Raw genomic sequence first — 23,672 nt, forward strand, 5'->3', positions numbered from 1 at the left:
TCCTAATGGATCGTGTGCACAATCAGCCTTCAAGTAAGTGAATGAACTACAACTTGCAGAGGAGTTAATGGGCATTCTAGCCCAGGCTGACCCTTGTTCTGGGAAGAGAAAGATGAGACACAGCCTTTCCCATGAATTAAAAGATTATAATAAACTCACACTTCTGACTAAATCCTCATTGCCTGTCTGGCAGTGTAAAGTGAAGCATAGTTAATGTGAACATGCCTTTATTAAATGTTGTTACACTGGATCACTTACTGACTACTTCACTACTTCTCAGACCCACTTTCCTTGTTCTTCCATGGAGGACATTGGATGATTAAAATAGCAGCAAATAGCATTAGAGACCCCAGTGTCGGTATAAATTGGTATCATTCAGTCATTGGTCATGGCTGTGTAATAAAGCCATCCACATTCAACCCTAGAATGTTGAACACACAGCAAGGTGCAGGCTGCTTGGTGGAGTTGTCCATTTCTCTGAGGACTCTGCAAGTGCTTTTTCAGATATTTATCACCCCATCAAACTCATCAGCAGCCAGCACCCAGAGGAAATGGCCAATCAACATCAAATATGACTAGGGATAACAATTGCTGGCTCATGGTTTATTCCAGGTGATCAGAAATTTTAAGATAACCTCAGAACCAATGAATTTGAATGAGATTTTCTTGGTTCCTTACCATTGCCTCTGCTCCAACTCTGTTCCTGAACTACCGATGGTAGCTATAGTTGGTTAAAAAGCTACTAAAGTGAAAGACACCTGGCAAAACAGAATGACATTGCGATGTGATGTGTGTCAAGTAAGTGTGAATAAATCCCACAATCAGCAAGACCAGAAACCTCACATCCATGTCGTTTTTCTCCAGTCAAACAAACAGAGGTAGAATTAGATTGATGATTTTGCGCTAGCACCAGCAACAAGTCAGGGGGGTCCTACAACTTGAGTGACCCACAAGTTGGATTGTGAGCTTTGCTGGAGAAGAAGAAGCCCATCATCTTTTCTCAATGGGAAATCTTCATGTATTTACTCTTTCTCCCAAAAATCTGTTTTGTTTTTCCCTTTCAGAGGGCTGTACCCCAAACAACACTTTGCAGTGTGTGCTTTTGCGAATCCACATGCCAGACTCAAAGAGAAATTCAGCTGTACTATCCTTGCCATGTACGGCCCCCTGCCCTCAACCCTGCCCAGCTGGAGGGTCACATTCCGTTTCATAAATAGCACCAAAGAGGAGTCATTTTGAGGGTAGAGAGCAGTAGTAAGCAGGAATCAGAGCCCTCCAATCAATGACTAATGTGGCAGACAAGCTTCTCTTTGTCCATTGTAAACAGACAGTGAATAGCTCACCAGCCTCCCGTTTCTACCTCTAGAGAAAGAAGTGAGGAAAGTGGGCAGAGAAATTTCCTCTCAGAAATTGCAGGCTTTGTCTGTGCTGTTGCCTTTTGCAATTCCCTCACTAGTCACCAGGTCCAGCCAGGAATTACCAGCAAGTTACAATCTCTTATAAATCTGAGCTATTGGCTGTGTGAGTGTTCTAACTCATGCCCCAATGCCTGTGAGTTAGAAGACATCAGGTCTAGCGGTGTCACATACACTGCAGAGTCGCGTACAGCTGGAGGCATATTGACTTCAAGACCTAAACTTTCTTTCCCTGTTCTGTAAAATGAAAATATTGAACCCAGACCAGCTCACTAAATGGAGCTCCGTGGGTTATATAATGCATGCATTTTGTCTATCTGGAGTTTATTTTTACAAAATTTGAAATCATATCTATAATTTAAAAATGGACTCAAAAGCAAAAATCCAATTTTACAAGTTGACAAAAGGCTTGATTAAAAATATCTCCTAAGAATTCTTACCTATGGCCACTAGTATATGAAAGAACACTCAACATCACTCATCATTAGAGAAATGTAAAACCAAACTACAGTGATTTACCTCTTACACCTGTTGGGATGGCCACTCTCAGAAGAACAGCAAATGGCAGGTGTTGGTGAGGAAAATGAGAAATCAGAGCCCTTAGTATTAATGCAAAATGGTGTAGCTGCTATTGAAGACAGCATGACAGTGTCTAACAAAATGAGCAATGAAATTATCCCATGCTGCACCAATTCCACTTCTGGGATAAGTACCCCCAAAACACTTGAAAGCAGACTCTCAAAGAGATATTATTGTACACCCATAATTACAACAGTGCTATTTCACAATAACCTAGAGGGGGAAGCGACACAGAGTCATCAGTGGATTAATGGAGAGGAAAAATAGGGTACACACACACTGGCTTATCATTCAGCCTTGAGGAAGATGAGAGTTCTGACACAGCCTAACACCCGGGGGAAGTCACACAGGATGCGTTCTGCATGACTCCGTGCGTCCAAGATAACTGGAGTAGTCAAGGCCAGAGGCAGCAGTGGTTACAAGAGGTGAAGGAGAGAATGCAAATTATTTGATGAAGATTTTGTTTTGTAAGATTCAGTTTTCTAAGATGGAAAGATCTGGAAGTCAGTTATACAGCGTGAATGTACTTAACAATATTGAATGCTATACTTACAATGGATCGTGATGATAAATTTTATCACAATTAAAAAAATTGAGAGGTAGCTTACAAAAACCTGAACAGTCAACTTTAAAAGGTATAGGCAATAAAAATAAATAAATCTTAAAGAAAGTTATAGGTAGAAGAAAAGTCTGGCATATCTGGCTTATTGGGCCTTATACAACTGTTGGCAATGGCCATTTTGAGCTGACTGTTTGCTCCTTTCTGTAGGGGAGGCTAGTCTGTTCTGTCCTTCCCTGGCCCCAACTGGTTATGCTATTCTGGAATGAGGAATAGCTGGTCCATGGACTGTATAATGCCTGCAAAATCATCTGGCCCAACACAGGCAACCAAACAGACCTCAAAATTCAATAAATTTGTAACAGGCTAATTTTTAGATGGATAATTTTGCTTGGACCATGAATGATATTAAAAGTATCCAAATGGGGCCCTGCATGGTAGCTTAGCAGCTAAAGTCTTTGCCTTGCAAGTCTTGGGATCCAATATAGGCACCTGTTCTAATCCCAGCGGCCACACTTCCCATCCAACTCCCTGCCTGTGGCCTGGGAAAGCAGTTGAGGATGGCCCAAAGCCTTGGGACCTTGTGCCTGTGTGGGAGATCCAGAAGATGCTCTGGGCTCCTAGCTTTGGATCGGCTCAGCTCTTGCAGCTGTGGCTGCTTTGGGAGTGAATCAGTGGCGGATGGAACAACTTCATCTCTGTCTCCTCCTCTCTGTATATCTGACTTTCCAATAAAAATAAATAGCTCTTTAAAAAAAATATATCCAAATGGCTCTTACCAGAATAAACGAGTCTCCAGTTCAGAACCTGTTTGGTCACAATAGGACTTTGGTTTTTATAACCTTGGGATTAGAATTTCTATGGCTCCTTCTCTCATTCTCTCATATAATGATTGGATGACTTCCTGGGGCTTTAGATTGTGAGCTCTGTAAGTAAATGAGTTGCAAGCAGACACAGGCAAAGTCACACTCAGTTTCCTTCTTGAAGTTCTTTCCCAGATCCTTGGGAGAGCTAACACTCATGCTCACTAGGAGCAGTAAACATGACTGACTGATAACCCTGTTTTCATTGCTCCTCACCTTTGGGAAACCCCAGTCCATGGCTGGACTTTATGCTCTAATCCCAAGGCTCAGGTGCTACCGGCCTCACTGTGGCTTGCTCATACCACGTCCAGGGAAGACTGCTGCCTTCCAAGACAGTTGCTATTCTTACAGGTTACACAGTAGATGGCCCAAATTGCATGAGAAAAGTAGGAGATAAATGACCACAACAACTGCAAGCTTTCTTTCTTTCCCCAGAAAAGGATTTTCTTTTAAATATTAATTACTTTGGAAGGTAGCGTGAAAGATATAGGGGGTTGGAAGAGAGAGAAAAAGAGAGAGAGAGAGAGAGAGCTGGCAGGTCTGGCCAAGCTGAAGCCAGGAGTTAGGAAATCCATCCCATTGCCACTTGGGCCATCCTCTCTGCCTTTCTAGGTGCATTAGCAGGAAGCTGTATCTGCAGAACAGCTGGGACTCAGGCACACTGATTCATGCTGCCAGTATTATAGCAGCAGCTCGGGCCTCAGCTCTACAATATTGGCCCCACAGAAGGTTTGTTAACATTGTCTAAAGGAAAGAAAACAGTACACCTGTTTCCTAAATAGACTACATAGGTGTCAATATGCTGTGTGACATCCTGGGATGTAACAGGGAGGATTAACCTATTGAGCTAGTGTGCTCACCCCATAAGGATTACAGAGAAGTTGGGTTACCTGCCAATCGTAGCCCGACTCCTAAGAGATAAATCTGGGGTATGAAGGTAAGCCTGGCTTTAGGGTTTATCCCATATGGTGCCTCTGAGAAGCACACTGAGAACCAGGAAACTCCCCAGAAAATGGCAATGATGTTAGAGACAGAGTGAATTGTTCTGGATTTGTAAGACATTCAGTATTTGCTGAACACCTGTTCGGCCGTCGGGCACTGTCCTGTGTGGGGTGGTAAGCAAAGCAGGAGAAGCATGTGCCTCAGGCGGCTTAAGTCAGAAGTAGATTAGGTGCTTTGATTCTGAAACCATTGATTCTCTATTTGAGTTCTTTTCAAAATTTCTGTGAGTTATTATTTCAAAAGTTCCACTTTATCCTGAAATAATGTTTTAATAAAATACAATAATAATATGCCATTGGTAGAAAAATGAAATAGAGACCCCCCAAAGATATGCAATATGGAAACTATGTTTAAAAAGTACCAGAGGTTTGGCCGTGGGGCTGGGCCGAAACAGGGGGTGCCCCAGCCAGGCTGGACCCAATGTTGGGGACTCAGACCGTGGTCACTGCTGCCAAGCGATGACAGAGTCCTAGGCTTTGGGCAGCCAGTGCACCGATTTGGCAGCAGGCTGTGCCTGCTGGCCACCCAGCGGTGAGCTCTGGGCTTTTAGGGTGTGTAATTGCTGCTAGGGACATCCATGAATAAGCCCAGTGTGAATGTAGATGAGAGATGAATCCTGGGTGAGTCCCAGCAACGGGGTCACAGAACTTTCTGGCAAGCATGGTGACTGAGACCTGGTGGCTTGGAGGGGAGAGTCCACAAGATCTTTTTGGGCCAGACTGATTCACCAGCCAAAATGGGAATCCTGAGATGGGCTGTTAGCATAGAGCATCATTGACTGCCACACACTAGTCCACACAAAGTTATGGCTGGGGGCCTGTCTGGCAGGGCTAGGTACCAGGACCTGACTGGGTTGTGGACCAGGGAACAGGTCACACTTGGTGGGATCAAGACACTAACCCGCACATAAGAGAACCAAGTCTGAGGGTAGATTCTGTGTGGGAAGTGTGGGCCAAACCCTTTGGAAGTACAAATCCCACCGGTTAGCTCACGAGTTGGGGTGGTGATGGGCTGAGCTAGGCGTGACCATGGAACCTGGCATCACTTATGGGTAAAGGAACTGACAACAGTCTGGCCAGGTCAAGGCAGCAGCACCCAAATGTGCATCCTAAAACAGGATGTGGGGTGGGCTGAGTTGCAACTGGAAAGGAGCAGACCGGGCAGGGCCGAGCAAACTTTAACTCACAAGGAAGAACAGAAATCAGGATGGAGCACAGGTCATGCTGAACTAGGCTCTTACAATGACTGGTCTGCATGAGCCAGGGATACTAGGACACAGCATCGAAGGCAAAATCTGAGACAGGTGAGGGGCCTAAGCCCTTGGGCCTCTGTGCCCCTACGGGATAGCAGATAAAGCTGCTGGCTCCCAGCTTCAGTCCAGCCCAGCATTGGTCATTGTGGCCATCGGGGGAGTGAACCAATGGGTAGAAGATCTTTCTTTCTTCTCCTCTCTCTGTAACTCTGACTTTCAAATAAAATGAATACTTTTTTAAAAAAAAGTACTAGATTCATGATCTATAGATATGAAAGTGAAAATTGATTATTGATTTTTGTATGCAGTCCTTATATTACTGAAGAATCATAAGTTTTTTTTTTTATTTTTTTGTTTGCTTATTTCTCTCTCTAGCTTTCTTTCTTTCTTTCCTTTTTTTTTTTTTTTTTTTTTTTTAAAGAAAGATGTATCTAGTTTTTCTGGAAAGGCAAACAAAATGAGAGGAAGATTTTTCGTCTGCTGATTCACTCCTTAAGTGGCTGCGACAACCGGAGCCCACCTGAAGCCAAGAGTCAATGAATCTGACCTTGGTAAAAATGATCATCACAGCAGAAAATTTGCAAAAGGTTAGAATTAATGAACTTTTTATTGAATACAATTGCATGGGTTAATTATAACTTTCATATGAAATATGTTTTAATAAATATTAATTCAATCAAAATTATTCTACTTCAATAAATTAAAAGTGAAAAACTCTGGAAATGGTTGAATTGCTGTCCACAGAAAGTGGATAAAAGCTAAATTGGCTTAATAGTATTTACACTAAAACTTCTTTCTCTTTTAAGAAACATCTATTTATTTTTATTGGGGAGGCAAATTTACAGAAAAGGAGAGATAGAGAAAAATTTATCCACTGTTTCACTCCTCAAGTGGCTGCAGCGGTTGGTCCAAAGCCAGGAGCCAGGAGCTTCCTAAAGTTCTGCCACTTAGGTGCAGGGTGGCAAGCAATAGGGCCATCTTCCACTGTTTTCACAGGCCACGAGCAGGGAGATGGATAGAAAGAGGAGCAGCCAGGATATGAACTGGCGCTCATATGGGATGCCAGCACTTATTAAGTGGCGGATTAGTCTGTTTATCTGCCGTGCTGGCCCCCTAAAATTATTTCCTAACCCACTTAATCGGTGTTGGGACTGGGGCCAGCCTGCAGTACAGGCATCTACAGTGTGCACGGATTTGAATCCTGGCTGTTTCACTTCCCATCCTGCTCCCTGTTCCTGCCTCCTGACTTTGGATTGACCCAGCTCTGGTGGATGTGGCTGACTGGGGAGTGGACCAGGATATGAAAGATCTCTCTCTCTCTCTCCTCTCTTTGAAAATCTGCCTTTCAATTAATATATATATATATATTAAAAAAATAAAGCAGATTAGAAAGGTTATGTTGGGTATGTTGGACAATATTTCATTTCTTCTTCATAAAATATGTTAAAGATGCTAAGTTGTGGCTTTTCATTTAAGGGGATGTACAGTAACTGTGTGAGGATACAATGCAGTATGCATCTCTGCTTCCAGATCAAAGATGGAATCCCAATGAAACTGTTAACTATATCTTTTTTGTTTAAATTTATTTATTTTTCTTGCAAAGTCAGATATACAGAGAGGAGGAGAGACACAGAAGATCTTCTGTCTGATGAATCACTCCCCAAGTGACCACAACGGCTTGAGCTGAGCCGATCCAAAGCCAGGAGCTCTTCCGGGTTGTCCACGCAGGTTCAGAGTCCCAAGGTTTTGGGCTATCCCCCGCTCCTTTCCCAGGCCACAAGCAGGGAGCTGGATGGGACACAGGGCTGCTGGGATTAGAACTGGAGCCCATATGGTATCCTGGTGCGTTCAAGGTGAGGACTTTAGCTGCCAGGCTACTGTGCTGGGCCCTTGACTATATCTTAATTATAGGATGCTGGACTCTTTGCTATTGTTCATGCCTGCAATGATGGACATATGATTGTTTATGAAGAACTATACTATAGTAATAATCTAGGGGAACTCAGTGGCAGGGCAGGGAACTTGGAGAGTGGGTAAGGGAAATCCCAGGGCCTATGGAAATGTATCATAAAATTATAATAATAACTTAAAAAGTAAAAAAAAAAAAAGAAAAGAAATTGCAGATAGAGATAAAAACTTTTATCTCATTATCTTGAATTGGATGAGACTATCAAATGCCATCTGATCATATCTCTTCTGCCAAGGAATTTTCCACCAGCGTCTATCAAGAGCTACAGCCATGCTGCATATTTTATTTATGAAGACCGTGATGGTGAGACTGTTAGGAGAGCTCGTAGATTTGATTAGGAGCTGTAAAAGTTCGAAACAGATGTCCAAAGGTGGAGTTTAGACAAAAAGTGCATATTCAATATCAACAAACAAAAATGTGGTCATTCCTACTCACTGGAGAGCTAATAGCCCATTTCCCTTTTTCTTTTCCTAAGGATTTATCCTACAATAAAATTCAATTTATTGAAAGATGTAAAAAAACAAAAAGATGCTGAGTCAAAGCATCCACTAATTGGTAAGCAAAATGTCATTTTTGCACTGGAGTTATAACATTGCTTGAACATCTGCTCATCATTTGTTGCCTTATTTTGCTGGGACTACCGTTACAAAATACTGCTGACTGAGTGGCTCAAAGAGCAGTTTTATTTTCTCACAGTTCCAGAAGGTGAAATCCACCGTCAGAGTGTTGTGGGTTGTTTTTTTATTTTTCCTTTTGTGGGATGTGTCTTTTGGGCTTGTAGATCTCCCTACGTCCTCACATGTTCTTGCCTCTGCACATTTGTGTCCCAATCTCTCCCAGGGACACCAGAGAGATTGATCAAGGTCCATTGTACTAGATCCAATGGAACTTGATCACCTTTAGAAAATCTGTCCTTCAAACACTGTCACGCTCAGAGATGTTGGGGGTTTTGGACTTTAATATTTAACTTTGGTGAAGATGCAATTCAACCCGTAACAATCGTTTAGTATTTGTGTATTCATATACTTGTTTTGGAAAATTGCCTCATAGGCCCACAGATTATTAATAATCAGAAACCTCAAATGTCTAGGGTAGTTCCTATCTTCTCCCTCTTAGAAAGAACAGAACATTATCAAAGCACTTTTATCCAGCTTTCAGTTTTCAAAAATATTTGTTTTTTATTTGAAAGGCAGAGTTAGAAGGAAAGACACAGGGATAGACATGTCTTCCATCCACTGGTTGATACCCCAGATGGTCTTAATGGCAAGCTGACCTGAAGCCAGCAGCTAGGAGCTTCTTCCAGGTTTCCCATATGGATGCAGGGCGTAGGTACTGGGCCATACTCTGCTGCTTTCCCAGGCCACAGGTAGGGAGCTGAATCAGACAGGCAGCAGCTGGAATACAAACCTGCATCCAGATGGGATGCCGGCACTGCAAGTGAAAGGCCATGGTGCCAGCCCATGCAACTTTCAATTTAGTATCTTAGGACAGAAGAAAGTTGTGTATTCAAAATGAAAGCAATTTCCTTCCATGTTGGTTGTCATGAAGGGCATCATATGCTGTGACTAAGGGTTCATTAAGAATCATGAGAAGCTTGTTGACATAGTTTAGCAGTGATGGAGGAGTTTCTTTTCTTTCTTTCTTTCTTTCTTTCTTTCTTTCTTTCTTTCTTTCTTCCTTTCTTCCTTTCTTCCTTTCTTCCTTTCTTCCTTTCTTCCTTTCTTTCTCTTTGTTGAGTAATGTTTCAAAGATAACTTCAAAAACAGCGAGCTTAGAAGCCCACGGTTGGATCACACCCAGACAGTGCGCGTCAGGATTAAATCCACTGTAGAACACTATTGCGTGTCTCACTTCAGAAGCTGTACGCATCTTCAGGTACCACAGAGCTAATTTGGGTAAGGATAGAGACATGAGAGAGGAAAGCTGCTGTGGTGGGTTGTGCTTGGCGTCCAGTGTCTTTTCTCTGGAGAATTCTTAGGGGTTCTTCAATTTGTGAAGGGGAGGATGTCACAAACGCATCCATTTTTTTTAATGATTTTTTTTTATTAATAAAATTTATTTTGACATTCTTTACATAGTTAGTTAGAGTAAGAAGGTTCAAGGGCTACAGGAAAGTGGATAATACTAGTATGTTTTCCATATTGTTACCTTCATGTTTAAAGGGGGGTATTAAGGGAGAAGCCCACCCAATTTCCCACCCTCCCCAAGTCCCAGGTGTAGGGCATGCTCTGAGGTTCTTGCTCAAGTGGTTTTCATATTGCCACAGTTATGAATCACTGTCAATCTTGCCACTCCAAGCACTATGAGGTCTTTGAAAAATCCACTGATTGACATAGTCCATCATAGCTGAGATGGTTGGTTGACCCGTTCTGTCTTCTCTCTTTTCTTCATTAGGGTTCTGACTCCAGCATTTAGATTAGGAAGATCTCCAAAGAAACTTCTTGTATGTGCTAACCAGTACAGGGCCTGGCACCGTCCATCGCTCCAATCAGCTGGTGGTTGTAATTGCTGGGTTGGTTCTGTTTTCACTCCCGACTTCCACTGGAACCAATGGGTGTTGCAGTCCAGCCTGGTTCTGCCCCGCACATACTTGGCCCTCACATAAACCAGTGGGAGCTGCAGCCTAGTTGGAGCGACCCACAATAACCCCCACCAGGCCCACCCCCTACCCTGGTTTGCCAGTAAGTGTAGCAGTAATCCAGTCTGTCCCACACCCCATTCCACCCCAGCCGCTGTCTTAGTTTTATGTCCTCCCGTGGAAGTGGTAACCGAAGAGGGATGAGCCCACTCTTTCCCTCCCAGGCCTCTCCCACTCCCAGATTCCAGTTGATGCTGCCCAAACAAACCTCGCCCACTTTAATTTTGTTTGCACCAGTAGGAATAATCCGCCGAGCTCGGCTTTTCCCTGATCTAGTCCACATGAGGCGCACAGGTGTGGTAGCTCTGCCTAGTCTGGTCTGCCCCCATCTCAGCCCATGCTCTCCTGCGGAAGTAATCCATTTTTTAATGAAATCTTAAGAGATTCCTTTGAGAGTTTCTTCAAAGTGCCTTTTCCAGGAGCAGATGGCAAACATCATTTATTTATTAATTCATTTTTTAAATTCCTCCTCCCATCAAATATTTGCTGTCTATGGTATGCCAGACACTATGCTAGGTGATGGATATTTAGTGATGATCACGTGGGAGAGACAGCCATAAAGACAAGTGATTGCCCTAGATTGAGATAAGCTTGAGAACATGAGTATGCTGCAAGAGCGTGGTGGGAGAAGGGCGCTGGAACCAGGTAGGACAGCCAGAACTTTCTCCAGAGATGATGAGAACAGAGCTGCTACTTGGACAGTGAATATGTGAGGAAACAAACAGAAGAAGCATCCTGATGGAGGAACAGCCATGACAGAACTGGCAGTCAGGAAACGTTGATGGGCCCAAAATGAGTTTGGCAGTTGAGTAGAATGCAGGTGGGAGAACACAGAGAGATGAGGCTGGAAGTCTAGGCAAGGCAAGGGCTCCCTAAGGGTGGGGAGGAAGTCTTAAAGAGGGCAGTGAGCTGAGATGGAAGGAGAAGTGAGGGCCCCCTGGTTTACTCCTGTCCCATGATCCTGGGAGTGTCCTGAGGGTATTGTAATCTCTCCTAGATCTCCATAGACTTTAGGCCTTATTCGCTTCCTAACCTGTTACCTAATCTAAAATATGGCAAAAATAATGCTTACTTCAAAGGCATATCAAGAGATTATAATAAGATAAACACACACGCACAGCTCTAAAATAATGCTTGTGACATGGTAAGTTCCCATAACATTGTAGCTTTTATAATTTTTAGGTTTATTTCTATTTGAAAAACAGTCACAAAGACAAGCAGAGAGAAAAAGAGGCCTTCCATCTGTTGGTTCACTTTCCAAATGGCTGCAATGACTGGAGCAGCATCAATCTGAAGCCAGCAACCAGGAACTTCTTCCAAGAGCTTTTCCCAAGTGGCTGCATGGGCCCAAGGACTTGAGCCCATCCTCCACTGCTTTCCCAAGCCATTAGCAGGGAGCTGGATCAAAAGTGGAGCATCCAGGACGTGAACTGGTGTCCATGCGGGATGCTCAAATGAGAAGGAAGAATCCCTATACCTAAAAATCTGTCTCATGGGAAATTAAAAACAAAACAAACAAAATCACATGTACCAAGGTCTTACCAAATACCGCCATCTTGTTTGTTCTAGAATGAAATGACATTGTTAAGGTAGCGAAGATTTCTTGCCCTTCAGATCCCAAGTACTAGGTTTCAAAATAGTGGTAGAAACTTGTCTAATTACTTTATGACACAACCTTGGAATGATGGAGCCTTGACTGCTGTTATGCCACAAAAGCTTTGAACCATGATGCCTGGGACATTTATGAACAGGTGAGTCATCAAATACTGTTCAAGTCTAGACTTCAATGGAGAGATTTCCTATTTGGTTGGCCGTGGCTGTAGGAGCTGGGATATTTACCGGCTGTTGGAGTGATTCCAATGGCCATTCATCCACTGTGAAATAAAGGTCAAAGAAAGGGGCCAGATAAGTGATAAGAATGGGAGTGGGAGTTGAGGGGAAGAGAACAAAAAGAGACATGTCTCCTGCCATCGTGGCAGTATGGGGGGCTGCCAGGGCAGCGCAGGGGGCGAGTCTCCTTGTCCCCACCCACCTGCCTGTGGCTCATCATCTCAGTCACCAATCCCGTGGGACCCACCCACAATCCCGCCCAACCAATTCCCCAGGCCCCTACACCTTCCAGACTCAACTGGGTTGCATAAAATCAGCCTCCACGTGTGACCCCTCCCCTTCCTTCACTCTCCTTGGCCCTCCTGCATCTTGCTCCTTTCCCCTGCCTTGGCAGCATGTGGCAGGAGACATTTCCTTTTTGTTCTTACCCTACTAGAATAAAGGACGTTCTAAGCACAAAAAAAGGTCAAGGAAGCCAGATTACTTTGTATCCCAGTAAACTTGAGGTAAAGAATCTAAATGAATTTCAGCCTTCTAGTGGGAAATTGGTTAATGACTTCACTGTACTTTGTTTTTATGTCCTTCCCCGAGAAGCAAGTAATAACTCCCTCTCTTGATGGTTATTATAAAGAGTAAACATCTCTGTCTCTCCTTTCTATAAATCTGACTTTGCAATAAAAATTTTAAAAAGGCGGTTGGGGGGGGGGGTGGAGCGGTAGCCTAGCAGCTAAAATCCTTGCCTTGAATGCGTTGGGATCCCACATGGGCGCATGTTCTAATTCCGGCAGCTCCACTTCCCATCTAGCTCCCTGCTTGTGGCCTGGGAAAGCAGTCGAGGACGGCCCAAAGCCTTGGGACCCTGCACCTGTGTGTAGGAGACCTGGAAGGGCTCCTGCTCCTGGCTCCGGATCGGCTCTGCTCTGGCAGTTGCAGTCACTTGGGGAGTGAATCAGTGGACAAAAGATCTTCCTCTCTGTCTCTCCTCCTCTCTGTATGTTTGACTTTGCGATAAAAATAAATAAAAATCTTTAAAAAAAGACTAGCCATGCATAATGCTATTTTACCAATTCAAAAGCAGTTGATGAATTTGCTTAGTCATTTACAGAATTCTCCCCTGATCCAGGGGGTTCATGTTCTAAGATATTTCATGAATACTTGAAACCACAGGTAACAACAAATCTTATATAGCATATACTATTTTTCTTTCTTTCTTTTTTTTTTAAAAGACTTATTTTATTTTTATTGGAAAGGCGGATATACAGAGAGGAGAGACAGAGAGGAAGATCTTCCGTCCGATGATCCACTCCCCAAGTGAGGGCAACGGCCGATACTATGCTGATCCGAAGCCAGGAGACTCTTCCGGGTCTCCCACACGGGTGCAGGTTCCCAAAGCTTTGGGCCGTCCTCGACTGCTTTCCCAGGCCACAAGCGGGGAGCTGGAAGGGAAGCGGGGCTGCCGGGATTAGAACCAGCGCCCATATGGGATTCCCGGGCGTGCAAGGCGAGGACCTTAACCACTGCGCCACCGTGCCGGGCCCAGCATATACTATTTTTCCCATATAGAAGATATTGTTTTTCTGTACATGCATGGCTATGCTAGTTTAATTTATAAATTTGACACCGATCAATAACTAATAAAGTAGAATAGCTATGACTTATAAATATTTGAAATGTATGATTATTCTTATTATTTCTGGAATTTTTCACCTATTAGTTTTAGACCTTGATCAATCACAGGCAGGTAAGGGGAGACTACTGTAACCTGACAAACACTGAATGATCCCGTGAGTGAGTTTAATGTGTCTCTTACTCATTACTGCAAAGTGGGAAAAGCTAAAACAAAGTTTTATTTGAGTGCTGTAGGCTAAACCCTAATGCCTCTTTTGGAGATCAGGAAAAGCTTTACAGAATAAATGATACTTGAGCTGAGTCTGTTTTCTTTTTTAAAAATTTATTTATTTGTATTGGAAAGGTAGATCTACAAATAGGAGAGACAGACAGAAAGATCTTCCATCCACTAGTTCATTCACCGAGTGGCCACAATGACCAGAGCTGAGCTGATCTAAGAAGCCAGGAGCTTCTTCCATGTATCCCATGTGGGCACGGAGTCCCAAGGCTTTGGGCCATCCTCTACTGCTTTCCCAGGTCACAAGCAGGGAGTCAGATGGGAAGTGGTGGAGAATCTCGGACACAAACCAGTACCCATAGGGGTGGGATCCCAGTGCTTGCAAAGTGAGCTTTTAGCCACTGAGCCATAGCTCTGGGCCCTTGTGCTGTGTCTTAAGAAATGGATAAGAAGAGCCTATATGGGGCTGGGTAAGGGCGTTCTAAGGACAGGGAGCTACAGCCCAAAGGAATGGAGACTTTAAGTGTGTGGGGTTTGGGGAAGCCATATGTGACTCAGCTTCCCAGGACTCACTGAGAGGTGTAGAGATGAGGATGTTTAAGTGGGCCAATTATGTCGGGTGTGCCTGGATAGAATGGGGACTGCTCAAGCAGTCACAGAAAGCTTATGAGGAGTACAAACACACATTTTAAAAAAGCTGGAGTTCAAGTGAAAGGCAAGCAATGGCAGAGGATTGGATAAAGCAGTGGTGAAGGGGAAGGAGCAGAGATCTTCATTTGATCTTCATTGCCCAAAGTAGCGGGTAGTGAGAGAAAGGGGTCATGAGTAAATGTTGACACCTAGTTTCTGGTGTCATTGTTTGGATGGAGATACAAGACAACTTCCAGAAGGGTTTAACCCAGTGCTATAAAGGAGTGAACCCTCTATAGCAAGAATAGTAACTAGTGAGCTTCCAGAAGATGAAACGACCAAGACATTCCTTAGAGATCTGCACCTCCAATCAATCTCACTGTAACGTGAAGACAGGCCATTACCCTGCTCCAGGTGGAGTCTTTGTCATGGGCGCAACTTGAGCCTAAAGTTAAGAAATTTTTACTCAATTGTGATGTCTTATATATATGACTGATTGTCTCGCTTGGCTGTGTAATGGCCTTACATAATGTCTGGAAATACGTGATGTGGGTTCACTGGGGGTAATGTGATAAGACTCATGTTTGTGGAGTGCCCTCCGTTTCCTTGTGCATCCCACCTAAGAAATTCCTGTGCATGACTCAAGGTGTGGTTCACATCCTGCTTTTAGGAAGCTGTCCTGTGTGTCACTCTGCAGTTACCTGCTCTGCTCCAACATTTCTTTGCAGCAGTGCAGGGCTTGTTATGGACTCGCTTGAAGATCTCAATTTTAGCTTCTGCAGTCACCAGACCTCATCTTTACGTGGTCTTGTTGAGCTTGTGAGCTTCTAGCTTCTGTTTTTATATGCAGGTCACCTGTAAGAATTATGTACCTCCAGAACATAGCTGATATTTATCCACTTCAATAAACGTTGACTGAGCATGTGCTATGTGCTAAGCATATGCTTCAGCTTAAATCTACCTCCTTAACTTCATCCTGCCATCACTCCCTGGGTTTCAGCTACAGAGACGTTTGTTCTCTCACCTTGGGAATGTTTCTACCTGCTCGTCTGGTGACCTGGTATGCCCCTCTTCCAAGACTTCTTTTTCTTCTTTTTTTTTAAGATTTATTTTATTGGGGCTCAGTGCAATAGTGTAATGGTTGAGGTCCTCACCTTGAACGCCCCAGGATCCCATATGGACACCAGTTCTAATCCTGGCAGCCCCGCTTCCCATCCAGCTCCCTGCTTGTGGTCTGGGAAAGCAGTCAAGGACAGCCCAAAGCCTTGGAACCCTGCGCCCGTGTGGGAGACCTGGAAAGAAGTTCCTGGCTCCTGGCTTTGGATCAGTTTAGCACCGGCCATTGCGGCCACTTGGGGAGTGAACCATCAGACAGAAGATCTTCCTCTCTCTCTCCTCCTCTCTGTACATCTGCATTTCCAATAAAATAAATAACTTTAAAAAAGATTTATTTTATTGGAAAAGCCGATCAGATTTACCAAGAAAAGGAGAGACCAAGATCCCCCATCTGCTGGTTCATTCCCCAAGAAACTGCAATGGCTAGAGCTGAGGCGATCTGAATCCATAAGTCAAGAGCTTTTTCTAGGTCTCCCACATGGGTCAGGGTCCCAAGGCTTTGAACCATCCTCTGCTGATTTCCTAGGCTACAAGTAGGGAGTTGAAAGAGAGGTGGAGCAGGCAGGACATGAACCGGAGCCCATATGGGACCCTAGCACTTGCAAGGCAAGGATTTAGCCACTGAGCCATCACACCAGGCCCAAAGAGTCTTTTAAGATTTGGACTCCTTCAACGGACAATGGGAGGATGACATCATCCTTGGATCGGTGGGATTGGCAGCGTTTAGGAACTGTCCTGGCCACTTGGACGGAGCCCTCGGAAAATGCCCACGTTGAGACTCTGGGTTGACCGTTCCTCATCCCTGGGTACTGGGACATGTGGAAAGTCATAGGTGGTTTTCCCCTTTGTCTCTCTGCTTCCCCCAGGAACAACAGGAAAAGGTGGCAAATTTGGAAGCAGTGAGTTCATCCAATTTTCTCTGAGCCTTGATCCTTTCTTCCCTGGTCAACCATGTGGTCATTACTAAAAATTTTTAAATGAATAAAGAAAGAAAGAAAGATTTGGGTTTCCTTACTCTTATTTTCTCAGTGCGACCTTCTCTAACCAGTCTTCAATGCACTGACTCCCTCATTATCCTCTACTTCTTAGAGAACACATGTTATTAAACTGAAACACGCGTGTTTAGTTGGTTAAGGTGTATTACTCTCTAAGTGAAGGGGACCTGAGTGAGGGCATCATTGTCTCGCCATGTGCTGTAACCTATGTAATGCACAGGATGTCTGACACCCAGTGGGTGTTCTATGCGCAGATTTGTGAATCAATGAATGGACTATTTTAGGCAAGCAGGCACCTTCCTTGTTAGAGCTTACAATCTTTAGAGCTATTGCGCAACTTTCTGCTTGCTTTCTGGTGCTTCTTTGGCTTCATGCTTCCCAGAAGCTTCTTCAGTTTTACTTCTAGGACAAGCCCTTTGGTTACTGATAGCTCTCTTAAGGCTGTCAGGACTATTAAGATATATTATAAAAAAAGATCTATCATAAACAGGGCCTGCATGATGGCTCAGTTGGCTAATCCTTCCCTTGCAAGTACTGGGAAACCCAGAAAAATCTCTCGCTCTTGGCTTCAGATCAGCTCAGCTCTGGCTGTTGCAGCTATTTGGGGAATGAAGCAGTGGATGGAAGATGTTTTTCCTTCTCTGTGTAAATTTGCCTTTTCGATAAAAAATTAAATCATTAATCTATATCTATATCTATATCTATCTTACAGTCCATTTCAGCTTATGATGAATAATGAGGCTCCACTTCAGGCCATTTCACTGTCATGTTTATTGATGAAAGTCGGCATTACTGCTGTTTCTGCATTCATTTCACTCCCACTAACATTGTGCTGATGCTGCCATATGCTAGACAAATCCCCTTACTCAGTCTCCTCCTGTATGCAAAGACAGTTAACCTTCATGCTGTCGCGGTTGTTTATTCTACCACGAAAGCACTCATGCGTTAGGACGTAATTAAAAAGAGTTTTCCCAGTACACTACAATACTGCTAGTGGAGCATACTCTGGCATATGCATGTTTAAGCAGCTATACTGATATATTTTTTGAAATCTCTTGGGATGTTAATTTATCTTGTCCTTGTTATAAAAAATTATTATTGTCACATGGTTGATGGATAAATGTTTTATTTCTGGGCATGGGCATCATAAACACTCGATTACAGCTTTGCCTTTATCTGCTTTATAACCCACTATAACCAAAACGATCTCTCTCCATTCATTTGTTACATTGCGTCAAAAATTGATGTTTGGGGCCCGGCACGGTAACTTAGTGGTTAAAGTCCTTGCCTTGCATGGGCGCCGGTTCATGTCCCAGCGACCCTGCTTCCTATCCAGCTCCCTGCCTGTGGCCTGGGAAAGCAGAAGAGGATGGTCTAAGGGATTGGGACCCTGCACCCACGTGGGAGACCCAGAAGAGGCTCCGGTCTCCTGGCTTCGGATCAGCTCAGCCCTGGCCTTTGCAGCCACTTGGGGAGTGAATCAGCAGACAGAAGATCTTCCTCTCTGTAGCTCTGCCTTTCCAATAAAAATAAAATAAACCCTTAAAAAGCAATAGTAAAAAGTAAAATGAATTGACATTTGTTCACTCTGTGTCTAGTTATAGCTCATTTCTGGTCAACTGAAAAAGGCTTTTGTGTTTGGAGAATCAAATTATATTTGCGGTTAGTTTCTTCATCTCTGCAGCAGCCCAATGGGTGCATGACCGGAACGCACGATGTGTAATTACAGTGCAACTCGGGAGTTGCAGGCAGTTCCAGAGGGCAAGGATCGAAGGAAGCGGCAAGATTTGCCAGAGCTCTCTGTCTTCTAGCTCCTTTTCTGTGTGTTCCTGCACAAACCACCTCTGTACTCCTGGCTTTTCCTTTGTGAAACCCAGAAGTCACGTGGAGTTATCTCTGGACTTTCTTCTGCCTGGTTGTCTGAATGTTTAGTAAGGGGGTTGTGGGAATTTCTTGCTGTAGAAAGCTTCCATCTGGGTGGGCAGGGTGGCTGGGGGCTCAGGCGGTGGCTTCTCATTTCCCTGAAACAAGCAGGAGCGAGAGATGGAGACCGAAACCCAGCACTGCGCTTACTATGTAAACAAGTTAACGAGGCCGTCCATGCCCTCTCATTGCTGTAGAATGGAGATAGGAAATCTCGTGACGCAGAGCCATGCAAATGTAGCAATTCTAGTCTTCACCACACAGCCATTTTATCTCCATGCCATTCAAACTACATGACTTGCACGAAAAAATGTCACCCGCATAGCTGTCAGGTACAGCATAGAACTAGAATAACAAGTATTTGAAAGGGATCGTGCTGAGGCTGGTGCTTTCGCAAGGGAGAAACAGGGAACACAACGGCCTCTGCTCAGCTGGGCGGAGCGACTGGCTGGAGACGCACAGAGCTGCCACAGCCCAGGGTGACAGAAGTTTGAATCTGGCCCTGAGGAGTAACCTTATAATGGGACCGGTGCCTTCGCAGGTTTGAACAGCGCTGTGTCACTCACTTCTACCAGCCAGAAATACGCACTTTGGGGAATTTCTTTGTTCTAAACCCTTGGCGTCCAAGATGGCAGCACCAGTCACGTGTGAGAGTTGAGCCGCAGGCACGTGATTAGGGAACCGAGGGTGTGTTGGAAATGTAAAAAAACACCTACTGGATTTCAAAGGTTTATATTAAAAAATGTAAACGAGTTCTTTTTTTTTTTCAATTTACATGTTGAAAAGATGACTTAAGTACATTACATTAAACATATTATTACACATATAATAAACAAAATGTACTATTTAAACTAATTTCTCCTGCTTTTTAATTTTAAAAAAATTATGATTTGGAAAGGCAGAGAAACAGTAAGAGCTCTAGCTACTGACGGAGAGGGAGTCTAAATATTGACTCCCTAAACATTTGCAAAAGCTGAGTTGGAGCCAGCAAAAGTTGGGAGCCTGAAACCGTCCCACGTGGCTGGGCGGCTTGTCACCTGCAGCCCCCCAGGGTGAGCGTTAGCAAGAAGCTGAACAGGGAATGGAGCTGGGAGATGAACCTGACCCATGGAATGTGGGATATGGCTGTCCCAAAACCGTGGGGTTTTTTGGTTTGTGTTTTTAAGATTTATTTATTGTTATTGGAAAGGCAGATTTAGAAAGAGAAAGACAGAAATCTTCCATTGAGGGTTTACTTCCCAAATGGCTGCTAACAGGCAGAGCTGAGCCAGGGAGTCAGGAGCTTCTTTGGGGTTGCCATGCGGGTGCAGGGCGCAAAGGGCTGAGTCATCTTCTGCTTATTTTGCAGGCCATTAGCAGGGAGCTGGATCAAAAGTGGAGCACCCGGGATGTGAATTGGTATCCATACAGGATGTCAGCACCATTGGCAGATGATTAGGAAACTATGCCACCGTGCCAGCCCTCAAAAAAATAGTGTTTTGGGCCCGGCGTGGTGGCGCAAGTGGTTAAGGTCCTCGCCTTGCACGCCCGGGATCCCATATGGGCGCCGGTTCTATCCCGGCAGCCCTGCTTCCCTTCCAGCTCCCTGCCTGTGGCCTGGGAAAGCAGTCGAGGACGGCCCAAAGCTTTGGGACCCTGCACCCGCGTGGGAGACCCAGAAGAGTCTCCTGGCTTTGGATCGGCATAGTATTGGCCCGTTGCGCTCACTTGGGGAGTGAATCATCGGATGGAAGATCTTCCTCTCTGTCTCTCCTCTCTGTATATCCGCCTTTCCAATAAAAAAAAATAATAAAAATAAATCTTTGAAAAAAAAAAAGTGTTTTAACTGCTGTGCCCAGTGCGCAGTCTCCTCTTCCACTTCCTCGGGCTGCTGCTGCTGCTGCTTTTAATTTTTATTGGAAAAGCAGAGTTTACAGAGAGAAGGAGAGAGAAAAAGATCTTCTGTCTGTTGGCTCACTCCCCAAGTGGCTGCAATGACTGGCTCACGGATCCCAGCAGTTGCAAGACAAGAATTTAGCCACCAGGCTACCATGCCAGGCCCCCTTTTTCTTCTTCTAAATGTGACGAGTGAATCTGAAGTGACATAGGTATCTCACATTTGATTTCTCCCGGACAACACTGCTCTTCCGAAGTCGGATGCTTGTTTACTTGTTAACACTCTTAATTTCCTTGCTCTCCTTACAAACCTGAGTTCCTTTACAGAGTCCTTACACGGATATGAGAAGCCTGCTTCCTCACTCCTCCCTTCAGCCTGCTTGCTGCCCTCCACCTCTTTGCCACAACCCCCTCTGCAGATGGCCGGTGTGAGACATGTTCCTCTGCTCACAAGGCAGCAGTTTCTAAGGGCGCCTGAGTTCTCAGGGAACCATGACTCACAGTGGGTATCAGAGGTGCACCTGACACAGGTTCTACCTGCCGATGGAGTTCGGTTTTTGTCCCTGAGAAAGCCATGGGAGATGAGAAACAACAACGTATTAATTACAGTGTCATGCAAAGAGAAACTGGAGTCCTGCTTGGTATGAGTAGGTGGGGATTCAAGGTCCTTGTTTGATTTGTTCCATTAGAGGCTCAGTTTTGCTTACTGCAAGATGGGTGTGAGAAGATCTCAACAATGCTCTCCGCAGAGGATTACACTCAAGTGAAATGATGTGTAAGAAATTACTCGTGGGTCACAAAGCTTTGTGATGGCGCGTATCCGTCTAGGGGGGCAGAGCCTGCAGACAGATCATCTTGTTTGGTCAGCAAAGGTGCCTGTTATTTAGGGGGAGGGCTTTGTAAGTGATACGCTCCAATTTGTCATGGACTGAATTCTTGTTATCTTAATCCAGCTGATTGGTGTCATCTGCTTGATTCCTGAAGCCAGATCTGTGTGTACTGTGGAAGATGGGAGGGGCACAAGCAGTAACCAGACCTTCCTACTGAACCTGGATGCTGTGTTGGATACAGGCTGCCACGGTTCTTGCTGCTAGCAGCTCTCAGCACCCAAGCCCACGTGAAGCGGTGTTTACCTACCGTGCGCGGGCTGGCCTCTGCCCCAAGTTCGAGACATAGAATGGTTCCTTTAAGAACAAGTCTGCCGTTGGTATGGCTAGATGGGGTGGAGAAGGGGGAGAAACAGGGAACCCTCCTTGGAGAAGGGGATTAGGTACTAGTCATGCAGTTTTAGTTTCTCAACCAGCTCAGAACTGGACATTTATATCAGTATTTTGCAGACAAGGTGGCAGCTCGTGAAACTTGCCCATGATCTCATCAATTCAGAGCCAATCTCTGAATCCAGATTCTTCTGAGTGGTCTTAAACCTACTGTGTGTCCCTCCGGGATTACTGGGAGAAAATGACCCGTAGCCACTATTCTTGTTGGTAAGGCCTTTTCCTCCCCATTACAGGATTCTTTTTAGAGAGTTCCCTCCTTTTGTTTTTAAATCTGAAATTCATTGATAAAATTACAATCAGGTACTTAGAACTCAGTGATTGAAAATAACTGATGTTTTTTTCTTTCTAGAAAAATGTCAGATATAATAGTTTATAAGAACAAAGATAAGTTGCAAGTACCTGTAGTAACATTTTAAAGTCACCTGATTGAATAATTGTGGACCTAGGAAAGTTATCAAATGAGATTTCTTGCCCAGGTGTGTAGGAGGTATATTTGAATTGGTCTTATTCTGGTGACTGGCTAGACTTCAAAAGGGTATGTAGGGCCCAATGCCATAGCCTAGCAGCTAAAGCCCTTGCCTTGCATCACCGGGATCTCATATGGACACCAGTTCTAATCCCTATGGCCCTGCTTCCCATGCAGCTCCCTGCTTGTGGTCTGGGAAAGCAGTCGAGGACAGCCCAAAGCCTTGGGACCCTGCACCCACATGGGAGACCTGGAAGAGGCTCCTTGCTCCTGGTTTTGGATGGGAGCAGTTCTACCTGTTCCGGCCGCTTGGGGAGTGAATCATCAGATGGAAGATCTTCCTGTCTCTCCTCCTCTCTGCATGTCTGCCTTTCCAATAAAAATAAATAAATCTTTTTTTTTTAAAGGCTGTGTATATGTGCCTGTGAGTTTGTGTTTTAAAGATATATGTATTTGAGGAGAGGGGAGACAAATATGTGTATATATTTCATTTTCATTCTCCAAATAATGGCAGCAATCATGCTGGGCCGGGAGGAAGCAGGGAGTCGGGAACTGCAGTCTGCACCTGCTGTTTGGGAGGAACCGAAAGGCTTGGGCGGTCCTCTGCTGCCTTCCCAGGAGCATTAGCACGGAACTGGCTGGCAAAGAGCTCAGAACAGCACCCCAACAAGCTCTGGGGACATCCCAAAAGAAGCCTTCGCCACCCAGCCCCCTCAAGGATGTTTTGAAGATGATGTTTGCACGTACACACAACTTCACTAACTCATCAGCGAGGTAGAGACGGGGCACCCGCATCAGAGGAGTCACAAAAATGTCAGGTGCTCAACCCGCCCTCCTCTAAGAAGCCTGGGCCTTTCTGGCTTCAACCTGCAGGGTAAATTCCTAAGGTTGTCTGTTGCCACAGGGCTCAGATCTGCTGGCCAGCTCTTGGTGCACTTTGAATCCCATGGTGACCAGGGCTGTTTGTTTTAAAAAGCCTGACCTCTGGTTCTAGCAGTTTCCTTCAGCATTGATTCCCTGGTGATAAACAGTCCCGCCTCCACCGCCAGGTGAGTTTATTGGGTCTGTTTCCCTTGGCGGCCGGCCACCGAGGCCCTGCCTCTTCATTCCAAGCTGCCTTGGGATTGGCACTTCCAGAGAGAGAAGGGCAGGGAGCAGGAGTTTCGGGCGGTGCCCTTCCTAGACCTGCAGCCTGGATAAAGGTTGCCCCCAGCTCTTTCAGAAGTCCAGGGCTGGAATCGGCCACACCTGATTCGGACCTTTACCCCAGCTGTGTTTTAGGTGGGTCAACTGGCGTGTTTTAAATTCTAAGCCTTCATTTCCTCCTGTGTACAAATATGTACCAAGAAGGTTACGAAACTTTTCCAACAGCAAACGCTTCTATAGCTCTTGATAAGTTCTGGGCTTTTTTCCCCCTTGGGTATTTTACATGAATGA

This window comes from Ochotona curzoniae, unplaced genomic scaffold (assembly GCF_017591425.1).
Source record: "Ochotona curzoniae isolate NIBS_2020 unplaced genomic scaffold, NIBS_Ocur_1.0 contig_1014, whole genome shotgun sequence".
NCBI lineage: Eukaryota > Metazoa > Chordata > Mammalia > Lagomorpha > Ochotonidae > Ochotona > Ochotona curzoniae.